Source organism: Podarcis erhardii (assembly GCF_964252035.2).
Source record: "Podarcis erhardii genome assembly, chromosome: 14".
NCBI lineage: Eukaryota > Metazoa > Chordata > Lepidosauria > Squamata > Lacertidae > Podarcis > Podarcis erhardii.
The window spans coordinates 42842145-42850445 of NC_138503.1; positions in this window are offsets into that span (position 1 = coordinate 42842145).

An 8301-nucleotide genomic window follows, 5' to 3' on the forward strand; every position below is an offset into this window, starting at 1 on the left:
ACAGGAAAACCTCAGCCCAAAAGCGCTCTCTCTCTCTCTCTCTCCTTTCCCCCCAGTATCTCTCTCATTTTTACTGCAGATCCAACTAGGGCAAAAAGAGGGCGTCTTTTTCTCAAAGGTTTGAGGAGGGGAAGACGCTGGTAGCAGGGGAGAAAGAGAGAGAGGAAAGGAAGAAAATCTATGATTGCAAAGTATGAGGGCAGTCTGGCTGCGTCGGATCAGAGGGACTTGAATTATTATTTTAATATATATTTTTTTGCTGTTGTCATCGTCTGCATTACACAGAGCACATTTCGCAAATGAAACACAAAGGAGAAGTGCATCTGGCTCCTTTTGCAAGGTCATTATTTTGGTTTGGGTTTTGTTTTTTTACAGAGGGATGAGAGATGCACACACGAATAGTCTAGGCTGCGCGCGCGTTTAATGCAAAAATAATCAATCCATAAATGCACACGTAATAGCTCCCAGAGCAGCTCTCCAGGGTTAAGTAGGCACACCAGGCCAGATTTTATTGCGGTTTCTGTATGCAATGGCTGCAAGACGAATCCAAAAGCCACTGGAATGAAACTGACTGTTGGGTCAGGAATAGCCAATGTGGTGCTCTCCTGGTGTTGTTGGACCCTGATTGCCATCTCAGACCCTCCAAGTGTCCCTGTTTCCCAGGGGCATTCCCAGATTTACAGAAGCATTCCCAGTTTCTGATTTGATCCCAGAACATCCCACTTTCCCTTAGGACGTCCCTATTTTTATTGGAGGAATGTTGGAGGGTATGGAGTTATCTGACCCCCAAGCTGCCTGAAGGCAGCCCTGTATAGGGAAGCTTTTTAATGTTTAATGTTTTATTGTGTTTATATATATGTTGGAAGCCGCTTAGAGTGCCTGTGGCAACCCATTCAGGTGGGTGGGGTATAAATCGTATAAAAAATAATAATAATAGAATAAGGGTAAAGGGCCCCCGGACCATTAGGTCCAGTCGTGACCGACTCTGGGGTTGCGGCGCTCATCTTGCTCTATAGGCCAGGGAGCCGGTGTTTGTCCACAGACAGCTTCCAGGTCATGTGGCCAGCATGACTAAGCCACTTCTGGCAAACCAGAGCAGGGCATGGAAACACCGTTTACCTTCCCGCTGGAATGGTACCTATTTATCTACTTGCACTTTGACGTGCTTTTGAACTGCTAGGCTGGCAGGAGCAGGGACTGAGCAATGGGAGCTCACCCCGTCGTGGGGATTTGAACCGCTGACCTTCTGATCGGCAAGTCCTAGGCTCTGTGGTTTAACCCACAGCGCCACCCGCGTCCCAATAATAGAATAGGATGTCCCCATTTTCATCAGAGAACTGTTGGGGGGTATGTCATCTGCTCCAGCAAGCATGTCCAATGCTCAGGGGCAATGGGAAGTACAGTCCAGAATTTTCACATTCACCCTCTCCTGTCTATCATCCATCCAGGCAGACAAGCAAGAGCCTCTATGAGAGTCGAGGGCACATAACAGCCAGGCAAAAACTCTCAAGGAGGCTGTGATTCAAGGCCAGGGAGGGGTGTGGCTCGGGGAAAGAGGGTGTGGCCAGGAGAAAGCCCCAAGGACCAGATAGAGAGGCTTGGAGGGCTGCAATTAAGCCCTAAGGCTTAGGTTCTCCGACTATGCAATAAATGAAGATAATGTTGCAGAATAACTAATAAGTTCTTATGTTTGCCAATATTCCCCCAATAATAGCTGAATTATAACAATATCAATTAATTGTAGCATAGTGGTTTAATGCCTGCAGGTCCTTGGTTGAAATGTCGGTTTAGTCTTCGACACACTGGGTTGGTCTCCCTCTGCAATGTGCGGCTAACATAAATTGCCTACTTTAATTTGTTACGGGGATTACCGAGACAATAACATATACATGGCATTTATATAGATGCCTCTGCACCCTCATCCCTTCCGATGAAGGTTTGATATGCTTTTGATGAGCAGAACTCACTTCGGGGGGCGGGGGGGGGGGGGCGGAAGGCAGAACATAACTATTTCTTTTTAGGAATTAAGCTCAACGTCTTCTCCTGTGACTTTCCCAAACTGTTTCTGCTGTGTCAGATGAATATTACCCTTGATAATGCTTCCCCTATTATAAACACAAGGAAATAATGAGCTCTTAATGGAATTGCTTGCCATTAATATGGGTTTTTTGCTGGCTGATAAATGTAATAAAATGAACTCTTTCGTATATAGTGGCACCTATTGTGATTTAGCATTATTTTTTGCCTGAAAACAGTTTCTGTTCTCCTTCTCTCTTCCTCTTTCCCCCATGCCCCCGCATTATTGATATGAGTAGCTAATATCAGCAAGTCTGGTGTATGATCTTGTGACTGAACAACAAATATAATTATAGAAATGTAACACAGACAACCGTTTGCAACTGACCATTGCATGTAGGATTGACAATCGGTGTTTTAAGGAGCAGAAGTTTTTTGTGGCAAGTACCTAGTAAGTACCTTATTTTGGCAGAAGTAGATGGTAGTTGCAGGCATCTTTTGTAACTTTTATTTTATTGGGGGAGGGCAGAGTTGAATGAAATTCACAGGCAGCGTTGCCCCTTCTGAGTCGAAGAATCCTGCCAAATTCCAAAAAGATAATTGTCATGGTTTTTCTGCTGGGGCAGCTATCACCTTGGGGAGGGAAGAATTAATCACTTAATCTTCCATGATATTTTCAGGACAATTGGTCTGAAATTTTCAGCTATGAAAGAGGTTCCCCTGGGTAAGAAACCTGCTACGTTTCAGACAAATCAGCCCAGTGACTTTTGTATTAGGTACCTTTAATGTGTTTTTTCTTGGGGTGGGGGTGGGGAGAGGGGAGAGGAGGACTAGAAAGGATTCACTTCGGGATAACATCTTTCCCTCTGACTACAAGCTATACAGTGGTACCTCGGGTTACATACACTTCAGGTTACAGACTCCACTAACCCAGAAATAGTGCTTAAGGTTAAGAACTTTGCTTCAGGATGAGAACAGAAATCGGGCTCCAGCAGCGCGGCGGCAGCAGGAGGCCCCATTAGCTAAAGTGGTGCTTCAGGTTAAGAACAGTTTCAGGTTAAGTACGGACCTTCAGAACTTAAGTTAAGTACTTAACCCGAGGGTCAGTTACCACAGAGCTATCCCTATGCGTACTCCCCATTCTGATGTTCTCTCTTTCTTCACCATGGTGTGATTGCTCAAATGATAGGTTGGAGAAATTGCTTTTAGCGGGCACTTGTCTGCAGCATTTTTGGATACCTGGATCACCGAGGCGCCATGAAACAGTTCAGTGGGTGTCTGCTTTGACACACAGGCTGGTGTGTCCTGCTTCACATCAAACAAGCCCAACATCTCACTGAGGCACCTCACTTCTGCTTGACATTTAACCCCCCCCCCAAATCTGATGCACACTCCTAGCAATGAGAATTGGGGGGGGGGGAGCCAGTTGATTCTCCTAGGTTCTGGCTAACTCCACCTATAATTCATCAAGATTAAACTCCAGCTCTCCTTTCTTATTCAAGACCACCTGCCTAGTATGCTCCCTCCAGAATTCAGAACTCAGTCTTGGATCAGCCCATGACCTCATTGACGCTGTTTTGTCTGCTTTGATTTCTAAATTGACTTCTGTCCAAACCTTATTGATTCTGATCCCTACCCCAAAGACTAAAATTGACAACTTGGATGATCATGGAGTAGATGAAACAATACGTGCCCCATTTTAGACTCTCTCTTTGCCCAGTTTGATCGCTATGAATGAGCAGTCAGGGGCTAAACTGGGGTGCAATTTATTTATTTCTCCGTGGGCAGGTATTATTATTATTATTATTATTATTATTATTAGAGTTTATATACTGCCTTATACCCAGAGGTCTCTGGGCAGTTCACAGAAAAGATCACAATGTATATAATCAGAATAAAACCCAATACAGTGGTACCTCGGGTTAAGTACTTAATTCGTTCCGGAAGTCCATTCTTAACCTGAAACTGTTCTTAACCTGAAGCACCACTTTAGCTAATGGGGCCTGCCGCTGTGCTGCCGGAGCACGATTTCTGTTCTCATCCTGAAGCAAAGTTCTTAATCTAAAGCACTATTTCTGGGTTAGCGGAGTCTGTAACCTGAAGCGTATGTAACCTGAAGCATCTGTAACCTGAGGTACCACTGTAACACACACACACACAGAGAGAGAGAGAGAGAGAGACAGAGAAGAGCCACATTTTAAAAGGGTATAGGATGTCAAACAGATCAGCTGAAGGCCTGGTTAAAAAGGAACATTTTTGCCTGGTGTGTAATGAAGGCACCAGGCGAACTTCCCTGGGGAGAGCATTCTACAAACGGGGAGCCACTGCAGAGAAGGCCCTGTTCTCATGATGCCACCCTCCAGACCTCTCGAGGAGGCAGCACACAAAGGAGGGTCTCAGAAGATGATCTCAGGGTCCAGGTAGGTTCCAAAGGAAAGAGGCTTCCAGGAATCACAGCCAATATGGTCTCTTGGATAAAATGGTGGTGAGAGAACGATGGACACCACCTTGAACAAGGTAGGATAAAAATGCACAAACGAACAAATTTAATCCTACCCTACCACCCATCAGATGTCACAAGTGATATCAACTGAGCAGTGTGGATTGGCCGGAAATGGCCTTGTGGGCCAGCTTGGACTCCCCCTGGTGGGCCACGATTGCCCTGCAGGCTGGAGGTTCTCCACTCCTTGACTAGACGAATGAATAGGGAATCTGTAGCAATGCAGGAACTGGACAACAGCTCCCATCATCGCTGACTATTGTCCATGCTGTCTATGGCTGGGCAGGGGCTGGCGAGATGTTAAATGGGGATAGGCCAAAGAATGGCAATGTGCTAGATCTGGAGGTGTGGAAGTCCAATCATATAATGGGGCTTTTCCGTCCCCTCTTCCTCCACATTACAGTCCCTGAGCCCCTCCAAAATCAGTCCTGAGGACCCCGCATTCTCCAGAAAGAGGCTTTTGAGATACAGGAAACTCTGGAGAGATAGGGTCAATGAGACAAAGAATCATTCAAATGCAGGCAGAGAGACACATTGTACCAGCAGTTTTTTGAAAATCTATTGGATATGATGCCTATACCTGTCCTATTAGGCTGCTGGAAACCCAACGTTAAATTGACCCTCTAGGCATCTCCTTGCAAATCTCTTAACCACAGGTACTATTTTAATGGCTTCACTCTCCAAATAAGGACATTTTCCAGCAATTGAGATATTAAAAATAATTGGAGCACTATATTAATGCATAAGGTGACTTGTTTCAAACCTCTCTGGGGTGGGAAAAGTAAATTAAAAGAAACCTCGCTGAGACAATGGAGCCCAGTCATTCAGTATTGGAACAGGGTGATGCCACATGAAAGCATTCATTAGAAATTATTGGCTTTAGAAGCTTATTATGAAGAGGACCAACACAAATTTGGAGTGCTTTCCCACAGGCTTCCAGTCGCTCCATTTTACTCCCCCTACCTTGTGGTTTTCTGACTTCACCCTATCGCACAGATTCGAACCACCGACCTTCTGATCGGCAAGCCCAAGAGGCTCAGTGGTTTAGACCACAGAGCCACCTGTGTTCCACAGGTGTCAATAGGCAGGGAGTTCCAGAGTGTAGGTGCTGCCATGCTAAAAGTTTGATTTATTGCATGGTAGAAGAGGAATTTATGTGGCATATGTAAGAGTAGATTGAAATGGTTAAGTGGGCATACCTGGGGCCAGGCCATCTTGCAGGTAAACAGTTCTCAAGTTATTAAGTGCTTTATATACTAATAAAAAAGTAAAGGTAAAGGACCCCTTGGATGGTTACGTCCAGTCAAAGATGACTCATCTCGCTTTCCAGCTGAGGGAGCCGGCGTTTGTCTACAGACAGCTTTCCATGTGGCCAGCATGACTAAACCACTTCTGGTGCAACGGGACACTGACGGAAACCAGAGTGCACGGAAATGCCATTTACCTTCCCGCCGCAATGGTACCTATTTATCTACTTGCACTGGCATGCTTTCGAACTGCTAGGTTGGCAGGAGCTGGGACAGAGCAACGGGAGCTCACTCTGTTGCGGAGATTTGAACTGCTGACCTTCCGATCGGCATGCCCAGGAGGCTCAGTGGTTTAGACCACAACGCCACCCGTTGTCCCGAGATATATATATATATATATCACCTTGAACCTGTACCAGCAGCAAATCAGCAACCAGGGTAGGAGCACAGCTACTATATGCTGACATGGTCTGATTCCCCAGGTGTGTGATCCTCCATCATTGTTCTACCCCTGTGTGTGTACCCAGTGGGAGCAAGGTGGGCACTATGCTTGATGTTTTAGACAGGTCTCCTTGAGAGTCAGCAGTAATGTGAAGTGAAGAAGGTGGAGCTGACCTGTGGCACAAATCCCGCATCTCACGCCTCTGTTGCATCCTTCCCTCTGTATTGTATTTTAAGGATTGGCAATTGCGTGGTAACTCTTATCGCTTGTATACGCTTATGATACGGTTTGCTGGAAAAGGCTGGTTTGCCAGATCTCTCCCCCTGATTAATCTATTTGCCTTCGCAGTCACGTTGGCAATGGTGGGAATTTGTGTGATTTGTTTAAATTAAATGAGTCTGGGTTCTCCTGAGTACACATATTAAACGACTGAAATTTGTTTTCAGCTGGCTTCTGGACAACATGCATGTCTGCACAAACACAATAGGCCCAGCTGGGAATTTTACTACGATTCACGCTTAGAGCTACTGTGTAATAGAGACTATTTATATAGTGGCATCGGTGTTATCGGCACAGCACGATGCATGGGGAGCACATGCAAACCAAACCCAAGAGTTCTCTGCCCCCAAGGGCTTGCTAACCTGGCAACGGAACACCATGCAAGTTCAATTAATCGGAAGTCCTGCTGTGTTCAGTGGAGACTGCTCCCCTTACTGCCCCACCAACCTCAGTCTAGATTCCAGCAGCCCCACTTGCTTTTGTACAACCAGAGTGGGGTCCTGGCTCTTAGCTTCTTCTTCCTCAGTCTCGGTGTTGCCCTTGTTGAACTCACCACAGAGGAGGAGGATGGGGAGATAACTATAATTAGTGGGTTCTGCCTGTCATGGGCTCTGGCTCCACCTAGAAGAAGAGAAGAAGAAGAGTTTGGATTTGATATCCCGCTTTATCACTACCCGAAGGAGTCTCAAAGTGGCTAACATTCTCCTTTCCCTTCCTCCCCCACAACAAACACTCTGTGAGGTGAGTGGGGCTGAGAGACTTCAGAGAAGTGTGACTAGCCCAAGGTCACCCAGCAGCTGCCTGTGGAGGAGCGGGGACACGAACCCAGTTCACCAGATTAGAGTCTACCGCTCTTAACCACTACACCACACTGGCTCTCCAATGTGTCCAACACCTAGTGTTTGGACTCCCCACTTTCTGCCCTACCAGACCCCATAGGCACAAGCAACCCCTGCTGGCAAGTAAGCACAAGACTGCAACTTCGGAATGGCCAGGAAGGAAAGCCATGATGAGATCAGGGTGGAGAGAGAAGATACTGGAAGGTGTATTTGGAGAAATGCTGTTATGCAAACTTACGCTTCACTTCGGGATCCAGCTAAATGTGGCATCTTGGTGGCTTAAGGGGAAAATTGTATGTGTGTATCTATTTCAGGGGTCCCCAAGTTTGTGGGTTGGCCAGTGGCCCACCTGGAAATCAAAGTACTGTAACTGTCCTTTGTTTTCTAATTTTTATTAAATTTTCTGTTTTACAATTTAGAATATTCGTTTATACAACCTTAAAATGCCAATTATATCCCTCTTCTCTTTCCATTGTTCATTTTACATAACATAAATCTCTGCCTAACTGTCCCTTGTTTATCGGTGCCAGAAAATGCCCATTTACACAGAAGAAAATTTCTCAGCGCTCAGACCTCCCCCTGGTTCCAGGAAACAGGCAAAATACCTAAACACAACTTTAAACATAGACAAGAAAGCAGGCCGATTCCCACCAACTCCCAAAAGCCAGGAAAAAAAAACTTTTAAGAGAGTGGACAGAGGGTTTCGATGGACACCTAGTGCTGTATCCATTGAAATTAATGGACCCTAGTTAGTCACATACAGGGCTTTTTTTCAGCTGGAAAATGCCAGAACTCAGTTCCGGCACCTCTCAGGTGGCCACTATTGCCATTATAAGAGAATGAGTTTTATGGAATGTTCCGGCACCTTTTTTTCTGGAAAAATAGCACTGGTCACATTCAATGTAGGATTATCATTGAGAAGGGCTATCACTGTCCAGGGAAACTGCTTGACCCACAGGTGGGTCCTCAGATTTATGC